The sequence below is a fragment of the Lissotriton helveticus genome, chromosome 2_1, assembly GCF_964261635.1.
Source record: "Lissotriton helveticus chromosome 2_1, aLisHel1.1, whole genome shotgun sequence".
Taxonomy (NCBI): Eukaryota; Metazoa; Chordata; class Amphibia; order Caudata; family Salamandridae; genus Lissotriton; species Lissotriton helveticus.
In genome coordinates, this window is record NC_136059.1 from 545,047,242 (window position 1) to 545,065,060 (window position 17,819).

At 46.0% G+C, this 17,819-nt stretch overlaps 1 protein-coding gene across 1 annotated transcript in view; it reads left to right on the forward strand.

The window, feature by feature from the left end:
- The window catches only part of LHFPL2 (LHFPL tetraspan subfamily member 2), a 390,647-nt gene that overhangs the window by 200,963 nt on the left and 171,865 nt on the right, over window positions 1-17,819 (forward strand). The window lies entirely within an intron of this gene.

The following is a 17,819-nucleotide window of genomic DNA, read 5'->3' on the forward strand; positions in this document are numbered from 1 at the left end:
CCTCCTTTTCTGTCGCACTCGTCCTTCCTTCTTGCCAAAGGTTGTCACTGCCTTCCTCATCGGGCAGACTATCACCTTGCCCACTTTCTTTCCGCAACCTTCCAGAGAGGAAGAAAGGCTCCACTGTCTGGTCCCAAAACGTGCGCTGTCCTTTTACCTGAATCGCACACAAGCATTCTGGGTGGATGACCAGCACTTTGTTGGCTACGCAGGCGCCAAGAAAGGCCGGGCTGTTCACAAGAGAACTATCTCCCGCAGGGTCGTCTTGTGTATCAAGACCTGTTATTCTATGGCTAAAAAGGAACCTCTGGTGGGGCTGCGTGACCATTCTACCAGGGCAACTGCAGCTAGTACGGCACTGGGGCATGGTGTTCCCCTGCAAGACATCTGTCAGGCTGCCACATGGGCTCCGCTGCACACTTTTACAAAGATTTATTGCCTTGACAGTCCGGTCCGGAGGGACGGCTTCTTTGGCCGTTCTGTTCTCCGTGACTTTCTGGTGTAATTTTGTTTGCAGACCCACCATCGGGGTTGGTATTGCTGGGGTATCCATTCTAAGGTAAGGAATCTATCACTAACGTGTCTCTTTCAGATGCACAAGTTACTACTCTTGTAACAATATATCTGTAAGAGACATTAGTTAGTGATAGATTACTTACCACCCTACCCATCCTCCCCGTTCTGCGAACTGATTTCTAGTGTTAAGGTCATCTTTTCGGGCCCTAGTTTTTATGCACCAGTGGTCAGTATCTTACATCGCTCTGCGTTCCTGTTTCGGAAAGTTGTGTACAGAACTGACGTCAGCACGCGTGGGCGCGTCTAATTAGCTCCAGTGACGTCATCTCAGCGAATACGACGCCAACGACACACGCGGAGCCGTACCGCGCCGCCTATGGACGCGCAGGGGTACTGCTGACTAAAGCTTTCCAGATCCAGTCTGACGCCTGGGGATATTCTAAGGTAAGGAATCCATCACCAACTAATGTCTCTTACAGATATATCTTTACACAAGTAGTAATTTGTGCTACTGTTGCAAAATATGTCTCCTTGCAGGATTTTCTTTTCTCACGAGTACCTCTTTGTGGGATTTCGTCTCTGACCTTTGTTGTCAGGACAATTTCTTAGTAGTGAGATAAAGATTTTTCTGGGAGCAGATCTGCCTCCTCCAGGGCATACAAGATGTCTGAACGGTAGCAAATCACCCACGTTTATAACTTTGCCAGACCCAGAGTATTGTCCTGTTGCAGCCTCTTGCTATGTTTCTGGAATGTTGAATTGTCTGTTTACCCTGCGTGAAATCTACAAAATATCTGATGGGTGCCCAATCTCTGGAGATGTCTCTTTAATTTGGAATATTATGCAGTAAATGTAACTACATACGTTCAGACATTAATTAGGGTTATTAATATAGGGGATACAGATACCTTGGAACCTGTAGCATAATTTGCATCTTGTAGTAACCCAGTAATGCACTGTGTGGACCGTAAGTCTGATGTAAGTACACTGCTTTCTCCCATTCCCAAACTGTTTTTACATTGGAGACACCTGTGGCTAGGATAAACCATTCCAGTGACAGTTGAGAACGTTTTGTCCATTAGAGGAATATTTGGGGTCTGCTTCAGGACATCCTGTGTATTCCCGACGTCCCAGATTTAGTAGGTTATGTTATGTTATGTTATTTATATTTTTATAGTGCACAGCTGCCCCAGCAAAGGGGCGTCCTGGCGCTTTGACAGACACTATAACATAACACACAAAAGAAAGGGAAATTAACCAGACAAGGGAAACAGGAAAGTTTTAATCGCCTGCCTGAAGGCGAGCAAGTCTTCAAGAGCTCGGATATGTACCGGAAGCGAATTCCATAAACCTGCCGCGAGCACCCTAAAGGAGCGGCCACCCATTCTGCTCAATTTGAAGCGTGGACAAGCAGCCAGGTGAAGCCCCTCCGATCTCAAGGATCTTGTAGGAGTATAGGGCGTGAGTAGGTTGGCGAGTGCCGGCGGCGAAGAAAATTTCAAAATTTTAAAGGCCAGGCACAGCGCTTTGAACTTAATTCGCTGTCTGACCGGGAGCCAATGTAAGGCCGTGATGGTTCCAGACACTGAGCAATGTCTGGGAAGGCCCACAATGGCCCGTGCCGCGGCGTTTTGTACTCTTTGGAGCCTAGAGGCCTCCGCTTGATTCACCCCTAGCATCAGCGAGCTGCCGTAGTCCAGCCGAGATAGTATTGAGGCCTGGACCACAAGCTGTCTGGTAGGGGGATCAAAATACTTTAAAACCGGCCTTATTCCCCGCAGAATGCCGTAGCACGTGGCAGCCACCTTCTTGGTGTGGTCTCTGAAGGTGAGCGCGGAATCCATCCAAATGCTTATTGTCGCTAAGGGACTGCAATGCCTGTTGTGAATGAGTTTGGTGCTATAGAGTAAGCTGAGCCAGATTCGACGTGTGTATATTTACACTGTTGAACATAGGGATGTAAAGGCCACCGATGCTTGACTTCAGAGTGCATTACCTACATTGGACACTCACTTGCAGAAGGCACGCGCTTCGGGAAGTGCGTGATGTTCATTAACTATTCAGCAGTTCCCGACAGACGTTTGCTGCTGCTAGTAAGAGTTCTGGTAATTGTAGGTTGTGGTTCCAGCCTGATAACATCTTTGTAATGTTTGTTGCTCCGTTAAATATTCCCAGCCTCGGCGAATGCAGGACATTTCCGAGCCTTGTAAAGGGCCTGTCAGGAAGGCAGGTGAGCTTGCCTTACCAGCCGTCCCCATGCGACCGAGGGCTTTTATGGGGCCGCTCGCGGGGAACCAGCATCGAAGACCTATCAAACCGCGCTTTGTGTACGGGGGGCTTAAAGACGGGACGGTTTAGGAGGACGTGGACTCTTCGAGTAACCTAGGGTCGTCCGATAAGGTACCCCCCGGATCAAAACCCATTCCGTGAGAACATCACCTGCTGGCGTCGTTACATCGACGACATTCTGGTATTCTGGAAAGGTGACCGGATGACCTGTGAGAGGTTTTGTGTTTGGATTAACCAACAGGACCCGTTCCTCAAATTTACGGGCACCGTGTCAAGTGAAAATATCCCTTATCTTGACCTCACCATTGTACTGGAACCCACGACAATAAGCACCACCCTCTACAAGAAAGAAACGGACAGGAACAGCCTGCTACCATATAGCAGCCACCATACTAAGTCCCTGAGGGATAACCTACCATTTGGTCAGTTTCTCCGCCTTCGGAGAAACTGTAGTTCTACTGATGACTATAAACGACAGGCACGCTCCCTCCAAACCAAACTCCTGGACCGGGGTTACCCCACCCGCCTCCTTAAAGATTCCACTAAAAGAGCTCTCAATAACAATAGAGAGGCCCTTCTCGAGGTGCACCCTAAGGTACCAGACGATAAGATCACTTGTGTGACCTCATTCACCAGGAACTCTATATTTATCAAAAAAACTGTCAATGCCCATTGGGGTATCCTGAACTCTGCAGGACTGGAGATGCCACGTCCACGTTTCGCCTTTAAGAGGACGGCAAACCTCAAAGATACTCTTGTACATACACGCCCCAAGAAGACTACTGTTCAAACTACCAAGACTTTGTGGGATCTCCCGCCTGTAACTGGACACTATCGGTGTGGCACATGCGTAGTATGTCCACAGACCATCCAGGGCAAGTCCATTACCCTGAACAACAATTTCACATGGACTTACAGCAAGCATACGAACTGCAACAGCTCTAGGTGCATATATGTCCTAATTTGCCCTTGCAACTGTCTATATATAGGGATGACCATGCGCCCTGTCAAGCAAAGGATAATGGAACATAACAGTAACATTCGTTGTCACAAATCTCACACCAAACTGTATGACCATTGCAAGGATAAGGAACACCCCCCTGAGAGCATTCGATGGACTGTGATTGAATCCCTACCACACCTTAATCAACAAGCACTCTTCATGCATGAACAAAGATGGATACATCGCTTGCAGTGTGATACGTTGGGTTTAAATGACGGGGTGCCCTGGACGACTCTCGCCAGATAGTCATGATTCTGGACACATTGTCCACGGTTATTTCCATAACTGTGCATCCGTTTGACTTTAACACATCTAACTCCGTTCCAAGATGGCGCTCACACTAACGCGCCCGAGGTGTGCAGTTCTTCACCGTCTTCCTTGTCAGCTAGGCTTTCCGTCGCTAAGCAACGTGACGGACACACCCTGTCTGTGCGCGCGCTACCTCCCTCTTTTAAACCCGGAAACGTTCTGTTCAACCATGCCGGCTGTCCAGACCTTGGTTTCCTGTGGGAGGGGTAGGTGCAGAGCAGCTTGCCTGCAGCGACGCTAGAGGTAAGGTGTGGGGCGGGTTCGTTACCGGCTGGTTGCTTTGACGGTTTGCCGACCTCTCAGTATATCCGTAGCAACCTTGATCGGTGTTCATATCCTTCCCCACTGGGCACCTGCCCCGTTGTCTTCTTCCTTCGTAGGGCTCCCTCATCTCGCTGCTGGCCCCACTTGGACGGCCCGTGAGGTTTCAAGAAGGAAACATTAGGGGTAAGTGCGCCGATTGGTGCACAGAACAATTATTCCCCACAGAGTGTCAAACTACGTTCGTCTTCGGTTTTCACTGTGTGGCTCTCTCATTTAAGTATAAAGAGTCGAACCTCTCACGGTTGGCTGACCAGTGTCACCCACCACCGCATCTCCTCGAGGGGTTTGATTGCACACGCGCCTGGTCACTAGATACAGGCGGCAGTGTTCATTTGACGACATGGTTCAATGTAAAAGCAGCACGCAAACCACTGTTTAGTGCGAGCACCTTCCACGCACTGATCAGAATCAAGTGGATTCTGTTTCTCTCTCTCTCCCGCACGGTAAATACTTGATGCTTCTAATATCTAGGCAAAGCCATTCACTGGGCACGCATGTTTGGGATAGCATGCACACAAACACAGAAAATAAGTCACCAGTAACTTACAGTAAAGGAGTCATTATCTGTGTTTATACTTTTGTTTCTCTTTTCTTTTTCAGTTCCAGAAGGTCCCCTCAGTGGAACCATTATGATACGACACTACCTCAGGTCGTATACTGGTGTCCTGACAAATTTTTAAAGGAACCAAGTAATTTATGAGCACCCAGGTCCTGATGAATCGCCCTTAGGGCGTGAAACATGTTGACCACTTCTTGCACATAAAGGGTTGAATAAGGGTTGGTTCCATTACTTGCCACCCCTCAGTACCCCTTTTCTTTTTATTGAAGCAGGGAGCCTGACCAATAAAACATTCACCAACAGGACTCCCCTGACTTCTTTTAACTTCACTACCACGCTCACGATTACACTCCCTTAGGCCCCTCACACGCACACACCCGCTGGCCCAGAATTAAAGATCTCCACCAAAAGTGCAGCTTTCACCGCTGCCCGACGGGCATTGCACCGCCAGCCTGCCGAAGGAGCAGGGTACCGATGATGAGGCTGGACAACTATCGACTGGGGCTACAGCTGTGGTCCTGTCGATAGCCTGTGTGAGGTACTTTTTCATTCTGGAATATGGGTCTACACTGCACACTTGAGACCCTTTCTTCACCCCTTGTCTAGATATCACGAGAGAGAACTATAGGTTGAGCCAAATTTCTTGAGCTCTCCCGGGGGAACTCTGTACACCATTTGTTGTTGTTCACCAGTGGAGTAACACAGACCCCCGCATCCGGGGCGGGGGCGAGCTACAGTGGGGAGGGGGGGGGGGGGGCTCAGTACAGTGCTGTGGCCCGAGAGCTGAATGAATCCAAAGGTGTGGCGGGGGGGGGGGGGGGGGTAGTATGGAAATGTACCTTGCAACCCCCCTAAAGTTTGGTTACTCAACTGCTGAGCACAGGCAATGCCGATAGTTTCTGCTTTTCGATAGCGCACACAAACTGAGAGATCCAGCCTGCAAGCAAACCTTCTTAGTGGAATGATACTGACATGCCGGCACACATGCACACCAAGGCTTCCGTGCGCACCCGGAAATAGAGGCCAGCATGCACGCGGAGCATAAGGGATTCACCCCCCAACTGACACTCACACCCATGCATAACAGACAACGTATTCACACAGACCACTGGGCATATCGGCACATATGTAACCAAACATATTGCCACCTTGTACACAAACAACAAATGCATGCAGGCAGGCACAGGCATTGCATATGCAGGTGCACCATGACAGCGGGGCAGACAAACGAACACAACACTGGATCAATAGATGCACGGATGCCACACAGGGCAAGAAAGGCTTGGAGTGTAGACAATCCTTCATTCTTTGGGGCTTCTGACAAATCGCCTCTACTGGGACAACAACCGTTTCAGGCTCGTGCGCCCATCCAATTCTTGACCTCTTTGGGGTGACAGAATGCAAATAATGTGGTGAACTCCGGTGCCCATTTTATGCCTGGACACTTTGATCGAATCTTGCATATGTAACCCTGCAGGCAGTGCCTGCATCTCTCTAGTCCTAACATGACTCCTTAGGGAGCCGGATCCCTCCATGTGTACTGACCACTCTGCACTTCATACTGTGATACCTTAAGCAGATCATTCCAAGTGTGTTAGACTGCCAATCCCAGAGAGTACTGACTCTGGCAATGCAAACCAAGGAACACACGCATGTGACCCGGCGCTTCTAGTGACAGAAACTTTAGCGGGTGTAATGTTCTACTGAAAATACATTTAGTTATTATGATTTTCACAATTCAGCTTCTTTTTTCCTGCTTCCAAAAGAGTTATTGTGTTTTTGTTTGTCGTTCTTGCATTAACGAAGATGGAATTAGCATACTTGCTGTGCAAAATCATGTATTCAGCTTGGTTTTTAATCTTTTTCATTAGCCTCTGTTTACTTTTCCCTCCATAAGCAGAAGGTCTCCTGCAATAAAGTATTCAAACAAAACGCTGCACCATTTTGTAATTCTGGACTTATTCCAGTGAAACAGTGTAGTAAAATATACAGAAACTGTTGCAGACAATTCTCGGCTTTAAAATGGTTTCAGTGAAGGCAGGTGGCTGAAAGTGACCAATGGGTGATGATTCCACAGTAGATCCTCGAACCAAGCTGCATTCTAGAACGTCATCTGCTGATGGTGCTGCAGGATTGGTTGAAGAGGACAGCTCTTCTCCTTCACACTGGATGACCCCATTAGCACTTTCATCATGTCTCCGCTGTGTCCGCGCCTGGGGCGGTTGGCACCACCGGGCTTGGATCTACTTAGACATTTGGAGAAAAGCATTGCCCATTGTGCTGCCGTCTCACGACAGCCCGTACAACCTCCTCTCTGGTTCTTCTCTGTGCCCTGTTATTCCTCTCTTGTTATGATGTGTGACTGCTCTGTGTAGCTTTCTACACCTTTATGGTAAAGCCCATGTCACCCAGGCATTACATCATCGGTTTTATAATTCGAATAAACAGTTCTTTCTTGAGAGGGGATACCATACTTCCTTTGTATAAATAAATTGTGTAATATCAGTCATCGGTTCTCCTGGTCGTTTATCACTGATGCATAATCCAAAACCTCCCGTTTATGCAGTGCTGTGCAAAAAAATGGGTCTGCGGGATATAGCTCCTACCCACCCGCTTGTCCCAAGTATCTTGCTCAAAAGAAAAAGCTCATCAGTAATATTTCCTCCATTACAGGAATGAACAAACCTCAACTGAGGAGCCCAAAGCACAGTTAAACGGACATACCCTCTCCCTTAAGAACAATTTACTATCTGGCACCATCTGGCACCATATAAGGCAGATGCCTACAGTGGCCCTAATGTAGCATAGGTCCTGTCCACGCCAAACACAAGTAAATATTATCCTGGTGGAGCCTATTTTATAAATGAGGAAAAGGCTTTTTGGGTCTCATCTAAAGCCTTACTGTGTACAATACCAATATCTACAGTAGGCTAGATTGGTTGGCTTTCTTGTCAATCTCACTTGCCCTTCCTAGAGCATAGTTTTTAAAAAAAACATCTTTTTGATTAGATACATTGTATCAATCCGCAGCTTATATTCATGGGGCTCCTTTTTGTTATTTTTTTTAGCTTTCAGCACTCCATAGGAGTATGCATGTTTGTGTGTGCACATGTGTGTTTTGTTTATCTGTCATCACAGTATTCAGCTTCCCCCTTCATATCGGCTCCCTGCCCTCTCATTGTTACTCCATTACCCACAACCTGTCCTCCCAGTTTTGATTTGTTTTGTTTTAATTAAAAGCAGCTCCTCTTTTGCTCCTCAGGCTCTCTGCTCAGTGCCGCTTGTCAGTGTCGTTCACTTGAACTCCATTGCTATTCCTGCCCTACTCTGGTGCTTTTATTTTAATTATTTTTATTTTTTAAAAGGTTTTTAGGAGGGCCTGCCAGCTTTAATATGCTAACGCTAACGAGCCTCTTTTCATTCCATTCCTCTTAATGCACTTTTTATATATATTTTATTTACCTCTCCAAGTCGGGCATTCACCATCTTGGAACGGATATATATGTGTGTGTGTATATATATAAAAGCAGTCCTTGTTCCGTCAATGGTCGGCGGAACCCAATAGGTCTGGACCTCCAAGAGCCCCTCACAATGCAGCGAATATCAAGCCAAGAAACAGTCACTCCTCAAGTGAGTTGCAGGATGACGATTTATTCAATTAAAGATGACGCGTTTCACTCCACTAGGGAGCTTGATCTATATATATTATATATATATATATATATATATATATATATATATATATATATATATATATATATATATATATATAATTATTATTATTTTTTTATTATTTTTTATAACTGCTGCTTCATGAAGTATATGTTTGCATCTATGGTTCTCATGGTTGTGCATACTTCACCATGCTGGGACCTGCAAACCAAAATAGCCAGTCATGAAACAAAATCACAAATGCATGTGCTTGTATACTTCATCAACCTGGGGACCGCTTTTGCCTATGTTTTTTTTTCTTTCTCCAATGCTGTTCAACCTCTTTGCTAGAAATAGTTATGTGCTCTCCCTCTCGGTGGCCCATTCACCATGACTATGTAGCCATCATCTGATTGACCAGGCACTGAGAGACCCTCCTGTACCTGGTGTATCTAGAAGAAGGCTGTTGATTGTGAAAGTATGAACATGCAGTTGACCATGATAGAAGCTGGAGCCACAGTACAGTGAGTGTTTCTAGGCATGGGCGGAGTCTAAACGTGTTCACCGCGCACCAGTGCAACTGTAGTTTCTTCAGTTTAATGTGGGCCTGTGGTGTGTATGCACCGGGCATGCATTGCAGGTTTAGTGTCTTTAGGCTTCTCCTATGAATGTTACAAAGAGGATATGACGGTGTGTGTACAGTATGTGAAGTATATCCAGATTGCAGTACATATACCACCAGGAACCCTGTTCTGTAACGCGCCTGTGTGCATATATCCAGTAAAGTACACAGCGTTGCAGTCTCAGTTCAGTCAGGGCTCCGGGATGTTGTGTGCAACAGCGGATAAACTAAATGTAGATCGGCTGCTAAGGACGGAGTCCGTCTAGGCACTGAACTAGATTTTTTAATCATTTGCAAGTCAATTGCAGGTAATCTCAGGCTAAGCTTTTAAGCCAAAACGAATACATATTTCTGTTTATTTTGTGTTATTGGATTATTTATTCACAGTAGAAAATCCATGCCACGTTAACAGGCACATTGAAAAGCACAGGCGAATTTAATGCGGATAACGTCATAAAACCATTGCTTATATCTGCGGTTCTATGTGGCAAAGGTTTATTGCTTATCCATTGTCCTTCTCCTGCGAATGGTGCTTTTTCTAGTCGATGTGTGCATCTTTGAGGTTGAATAAATAAAGCACACACTTCCAAGCATGTAATGTATCTCTTCATTGGACTGGTGCATGGCTGGATGGTGGCTGCGGAGCATGCTTGAGGTTGAAGAGTGGTGCCAATGGAGGAGGGTGGCATGAGGGTTAGGGCGCCTTCAGGGTGGGTGAGAAGTCGGGTGCTATAATGTCTTCCCTCCGAGATCATGGGATCCTTGCCCTGCCACTGGCAGGACAAAGTGATCGGCAATATACCAGATGTCACAAATGGTACAGTGACCTGCGTCTAATGGGGACTGCCATGGTCCCGGAGGATCTATGTTGGATAAATACCCTCACCTGACTACTTTGTGGCATGATTCATTGTGTGTAACCTTATCCCATCCTGGCAGGGTAGCACTGTCAGGACGGACTCCACCTCCTATCAAAGGGAGTTCTGATTATGCATTGATGCAGTCAGAGTCCTAATTAGGAAAATATTAATATAGTCGCATCTCTAAGGGTAGGGATCTCAAAATGACGATACCTAGTGTTACTTAGAAAAAAAGAAATAATCATGATGACTTTTGTTGCATCCCTAATGTGAGTATGAACACGAAAGTAGTGGACCCAAGGTGCGAGAGCACTACAGAAAACACTGCAAGCGTGTGACGTGGCCAGCAAAATGGGCGACAGGACGTGATCCGCGCGCCATGTCCGGCATCGGCTGCTGGAAGCACATAACCTCACAAAAGCGCAACCCTAATGGGGTACACGGAAATCGAAGTCTTTTCACTCCTGGCATATAAGAAACCTTGTTAAATCAGTACGAGGTAATGAAAGCACTGGTTGTTATGCAGTGAGGCACCTACTGCTGTCATGGCCCCTGCTGTAGTTGGGGCCAAGGTATATCCTGATTAAAGCCCCTCTTGTATGTTCCAATCCCAGGCAACGTACCCGCATTACTCACATTTACAGAGCGCTAGATCAAAATTTGGAGCCGGTAAGTCATTTTTCGATGCCCTACCCCTCCACATCATCCTCAGTGTGTCTAAAGTCAACCAAATGTTAGGTCAATTTAGCCATGTTTTTATTGCACATGATTGTGCCGCAATGTTTAACACATGTCCTTACATTTCTACATGCATGCCACTATATTGTATGTTGCATACGCATTGAATAGAGTATTAAAATGTTTTTGAGTTGTCACTTGTTTAGATCTGGTGTGTGCTAAACTAGAACAGCGACTTACTCCTTCCCTAAATAAAAACATTGGTTTCCCAAAATACAAAGGGCCTGATATCCATAGACTCCAATCTTTATTTATGACTTTCTTGACCTGATTAGAATAAGGGCTGTAAGTGGTCATGCAAATCAATATATTTGCTTTTCCTCAAAAGTTTGTAAAAGCAGTTCCCAATCGTTATTGCCTATTTTTTCGCCTTACTGACCATTTTTACCAGGTATTCCTTCTCTAGAGGTTTTTGATCAATTTGTTGGCACATTTCTTTGAGTACTCACTTTTTTAAACACACTTTATTGATTTAAAATGTACAGGTATTACATGCACTTATTATAGTCATATTACAAATCCCACTTCTGATGTGTATGCAATGTATACATTATTCGTCTATAAGACAAATCTATTTCCAGGGTTAAGACAGTAGGCAATCAATATACGCAGGTACGCATTTTACAAAGAGAAAAAAGTCTCAGACAAGACGGTTAAACAAGCCCCCACCCCTCCCTAAACTATCTCGAGTGGTCCATTTTGGTTAAGGGTGTAAAACAGTGGGGGCGTATAGAGGGCCTCAGTGTGGCAGTACGTGGGAATGAGGCTAATGTTCATGAGAGTTAGGCAGGGGCGGCTGGTGACATTTGAAAGTGGTGGGCGTAAACTAATTTGCATATTGCACCGCAGCGAGCACAGCGAGCGAGCGCAGCGAGCGAGCCCGAACCACCTTGCATCCATCCATACATCATTCATGCATCCACCCATCCATCCATCCACCCACCCATCCTGCATACATCATTCATTCATCCACCCATCCATCAATTCTGCATACATCATTCATCCACCCATCCATCCATGCATCCACCCATCCATCCTGCATCCATCATTCATTCATGCATCCACCCATCCATCCTGCATCCATTCCTGCATCCATTCATCCATTCACCCATCTATTCATCCATCCATCCATCCATCCTGCATCCATCATTCATTCATCCATCCTGCATCCATCATTCATTCATGCATCCACCCATCCACCCTGCATCCATTCATCCATTCACCCATCCATCCAGCATCCATCATTCATGCATCCATCCACCCATCCATCCTGCATCCATCATTCATGCATCCACCCATCCATCCATCCACCCATCATCCACCATTCATTCATGCATCCACCCATCCACCCATCCTGCATCCATCATCCATCCGCCCATCCATCCTGCATCCTTTCCTGCATCCATTCACCCATCCATCCATCCTGCATCCATCATTCATTCATGCATCCACCCATCTGTATGCGTGTAGTTACACGCATACAGATGGGTGACGTAAATGCTATTTCCTCAGAAACCCACATTCTTTTTCTGTTTTATTTTAAGTTCCGTGATTTATTGAAGCGTAAATCTTTGCTCAAACTGAGCCCTATTTGTCTTGGTAAATCGGGCAGACTCCTGCTTATAAAGTCCAATAAGAGTAACAAGGTGAATGAATAAAATGGCTTTGACAAGAGTGTGAACATCCTTCCGACTACAGCGTGACAGTGATAACCGGCCTCAATTCATACGTCTGATTTCCACCTGAACTTCTTTTCTTGCTTTGCTCTCTGAAGCAGTTCACTGCCTACCACATTTTTAATCCCATTGAATGCTACTTTTCACGATGAAACAATAAGACTTCGAGTTTAAATATGTGCCAATTCTTCTGACACAAATCTATACATTCCCCTCCCATTTCACGATTATTTACAATAAGAGGCTCGAACCTGGTTTCCCAGCACCAAAGTCGGCCGCGCTAACTGTCAGGATTGGCTGGGGGGCACCATGACTCCTCGCCCAGTCCCCCTGTGTAACCCCGGGGGCTGCGGCCCGCCCCCCAGGTCCTCTCTCTAAGGGGAAATGCACAGGGAATCAATCTGCGCATGCGCGAACATGATTCTGCCCATAAATGAACTTGCGCAGATGCAGCAGGCCCATCCGCCCCCCTGCACGGAAAAGTCGGGTGTCTCCCGGATTCCCGGGCGGCAGGTAGCGAGCAAGATTATTTCAGTATTTGTTGTATTTGTATTTTCGTGACGACGCGGTGGGTCCATGGGGCTTAGTGGGGCTACGCCCCTACGCCCCAATGGACGCACCGCGCCTGGAGTAGGTGGGGAGAGTAAATGTTGCTCTATGCCGGTCAGGCGTCGGATATGCGTGCTCGGAATTGCTCCAACAGGTGAGCCCGGTCCAACGAGATTGGCTCTTATGAAGCCCGCTATATTGTTGAATGCGTTGTAACATCATATAACCCCTCTCGCCTCAGAGCCGCTCCCTCTGCAGTGGCCCAGCGCAGGCCCTTTGAGATAGTAAGGAAAGGTCCGTGCAGCGTCGGAGCGGGAATTCACTAACCACGCATGCTTTACAACGCATGCGTGGTTACCACTATAACCTTTACCACGCATTCCTATACTACGAAATACGTAGTAAAGGAATGTGAGTTAAAGGTAAAAAAAAAGGGGGGTCTCTCCCCCCCCCCCCCCCCCCCCCCAAAAAAATCAAAAACGAGAGGGTTTAAAAAAAAAAAAGAAAGAAAACGTACCTTAAACACGCTCTTCTGTGCCTCTGTCCTTCATGGAAAGAGCCTCCCTAACAGACGTGATTACGTACGTGCGTCTACGTACTGCATCAAAAATAGAGAAAGGACCACTTAAGGAGTTAGAAGAAGGAGAATACCGTCGAAAGAAAATGTAAGTATATTTCTTAATTATAATATTTTATTAGGTTAGGCATAATTTAAAAAAAATATATAGATTTGAATATTCAATCATGCAGTCGGTTTACCATGAAAATGAAAATATCATGCATAGTTAAACAACGAAAAACGTTGTTAAACTACGCGTGGTAAAGGCATTTTCGTGGTAAACCATATGCGTGGTAAAGGCATTCCATTGTAACGCATGCGTGGAAAAGGCATGCGTTGCATCGGAATGCGTTGTAACATCATATAACCCGTCGGAGCACGTTAGCTGTTTTGGGCAGTGAGGTCAGACCCCATCTCAAAGTACCCTCTATGGGTGGAGTTCCTTCTCAGTCGCAGGGGTTGCCCAACATGGACGTTTTCCCTGAGGGAATGCGGGTGAAAATGTTCAAATCAAATATTGCGCATCCTTAGGTGTTACTTGACTACCAACAGTATGCCGGCTCTCTGTGTGCCTTTAGCTGTCACTCCACAGCTCTATCAAAGCCCCCGTGATCTTAAGAATAGACACAACGGAGACCCACCCACCTGGTACCAGAGTGGCCTCTTGACCCCCCGTCTGTATTTGTGGCCACTGCTGTGTGTACATCTCTATTGTACGTGCCGCTCTGTACAGTTAGGTTTTGGAAACATTACCACTCTCTCTAATAAATATGCGGGTAACACCTACTTGAGTATGTATGTTAGTGCTTCTTAACCGGCCCGGCCCGGCCGCTGCCAGATGGACCTTGCCTAAATGCCGGGCTCTTTGCATCTTTGTAATTCACGGTCGGTGTTCTAGTCTTCTCATTGGGTTCTACATCCCCATACACCAGTCCCAAGCACTAAGGTTGGGGTGTCGTGTCGTTTGTCTTTTGGCTTTGTGCGGCTCTGGACTGCGGATGCCCGTGGGGTCAGGGAGAGGTCAGTTCTCTAAACCGCCCCTTTCAATCGCCCCCCTGCTCCTTCTTTCATGGATGGGCTGGCCCTGCTGAAGTTTTCTTTGGCCGCTTTGAGGTGCATGCTGTCTATTGTTTAGCTTCTCTTGTGACAAGTGCTTTGCCTTTTACAGTGGATGTCTGCACCCCTCCTGTGTTCTCTTGCAGAGGTCTGTGAGAAACATCTGCACGGAAATACAATCCGGGCGCAGAAAGATCTGAGGCATTTTGTTTGAGTTGTTCAGAGTTTCAGGTAATGTTCCATCTGCCCCAGGGCATGCTTTCTCGGTTACACAACAGGCTGTTGGTTGTATTCAGGTGCGACTTGTTTCTTTCTGTGTAATTGCCACGTGTGGAGCGCATTGGTTGAAACAAAAGTTTCGGACTGTATATTGGATAGTCGCATATATTTTCATCTAAATATGAAGCCGTTTTTTTATATTAAATTCTGAGGGTTCTCGTAATCTGTGGATCTGTATTTATAGCCAATACTCAGCACACATAACAGTGCCCCCCCCCCCACACAAACACACACCAACCCCCTCATGGAGAATAGCTTGCATCATGGATTCACTGCGCATGATGACATGTTTTGGCCATTACCGACATGTAAAAGTCTGCATCCTGCGTAAAAGTCTGCATCCTGCTTTTTTCATAGACAAATGTTACCCGAAAATGATTACATTTGTTAAGGAGAAAAACCGAAGGGGTATGCAAACATTGCATCCAAGCTCTAAAGTCATATTTAGGGCACACAATATTTGCGCCTGACGTAACATTGCCAGTGATAATAAGCGAAACACACAATATGCCCATCGAGGGATAGCCAGAGATATGTCAGTAATTTGTCTGTCCATTATGTCGGATATGGCAGTAATTCTGCTGCCAGCTGGCTTCCAAAACCGCAAGGATTCCAGCTACATGCCAACGATGGCCACCGTTATCGCAGGCATGGCCCCAATAATGCAGGTAAAGGCTTCAAATCTGCCAGATATGCCCTCCATGCTTACAAAGATGCCCACCATATGCCAAGAATGCCTACAGTTGTGCCAGGAGCACAATTATGCCACAAATAATCGCAAATATACCAGGCATGGCCACTGATAGACACAATGAGTCAATCGCTATCATTGTGTATGCCAGACACGGCCACCAACGAGCCTAAGCTCCTTTCTTTACTTACTGGAATTGTTGATATTCTACTTTTAATAGGAATTTAGTTTTATCAAAAATACAAAGTATATGTACATTTGTTTAATAAAAAAAATGCAAATCATTATAAAACAAGCATTTACAATGCAATGGTTTTGCCTTTGTTAAAGTTAGAGCTATTGGCATTGCTCTTGACATTATTTTTATTTGTTTTTTTAAACATAAATAAATAGCATTGTCATTTACAATGCCAATAGCTTAATCTCTTGCAAATGACACACACAAACACCCACAGAGAGCCCCCCCACACACACCCAGAGCCCCCCCACACACACACCCACACAGAGCCCCCCACACACACAGCCACACAGAGCCCCCCCCACACACCCACCCAGAGCCACACACACACCCAGAGCCACACACACACACCCACACACACACACCCACACACCCAGAGCCACACACACACCCACACACCCAGAGCCACACACACCACACACCCAGAGCCACACACACCCACACACCCAGAGCCACACACACCCACACACCCAGAACAACCAAGGTCAGCCTCTTGTGCTAAAGAAATGGCCAGGAAGGACACAATTTCAGATTCTCGCGTTTGTAACTCATTTACAGAGGTCCCAGCACTTCTAGACATCTGCGTGCTTCGTGCCATGACTTTAAGTGGCCTTCTGGTTTGAGGTGTAGGGCAACACCCGTAGTCAGACAGTTTTTACCAGTGTTATTAGACAGACCTTCCTAGCAGGCTGAAAGCCCCATTACAGATCTGTGATGGTCATGTTAGCGCTACACCTTGAACCATGAACCGAAGAACACAGATGCATGGCCTGAGGGTGGGAATACAGAGGACGCTGCCTACGACCTTCCAGATAAGGGGCTCTTGCAGAAAAAACATTGATTGGAAGGTCTGTAGGATGGAACTGTACAAATATAGCACATACTTCCCGGAAATGTAAGTGACTCTTCCCCAGCCCTTCAGGAGAAACAAAGGCCTGTACCATACAGTAAACTCGAGATTCCCTGATTAGACATTACTTCTAAGCTGGTGGTTAAGTAGTGTCAGACTCGTATGTATCATGCATGGGAAAAGACATGCAGCGGGCTTCCTTGAAAGCAACACAATGTGATGTCCTGCACAGTAGTGCAATCCTTTGACACTGAAAGTTAGTGTTTGAACCCACCTTTCATATTAAATACGACAGACTATGCCCATTCAGTTTTTGACCTCGCAGCAGTGACCGTTCTCTCGTACTTGCACTTTCACAATAAATGTACAGTAGCCTTTTTGAACATTGCTAATAATGGGCACTGCAGTCCGGAAATAAAGAGACAGTGCGAAATGGTAGTATGCCCTCACTGAAAGTAATGATTATGTGCATTAAAACCATCGCTATTAGACCTAAACGCGCTGGTGTTATAATTATTTCAACCCAAATTAGAATTGGCAACACTTCTCTTATCTTCCTCCACTAACTACCAGGGTACATCATACTTACTCAGAAACATAAAGCATGGATTGGAGATGTCATGATTATACACTCCTTGGCCTCTCCCACTGAGACATCTAACAAGTAATACGAACGGCAACAAAATTATAGCAGTGTACAGTAAAAGGTTGCCCAACAGGGATACATATATTAACCCCCAGAGAAAAAAATATATAGCTGAAATAGGACAATTACACATAGAAGTTGTTCATTTGAAGAAAAAAAATCGTTGCGTCATACGTATTTAGCCGATGCCTGCATTTGTTTTCACTCGTCGCTCGTGGAATCTGGGCTGGAACTTAATGGAGGATGAAAATCACAATCTCTCCTTTAAACATCTCATCCCTGCAATTCGACAGTACCTAATGCCCTGTAACTCATCTATTATAACTGCAAACATGTACATGATTCCGCATAACCAGCCCCACTAAAGATCACACCTAACGTCTACAAATGTAATCTGCCAGACA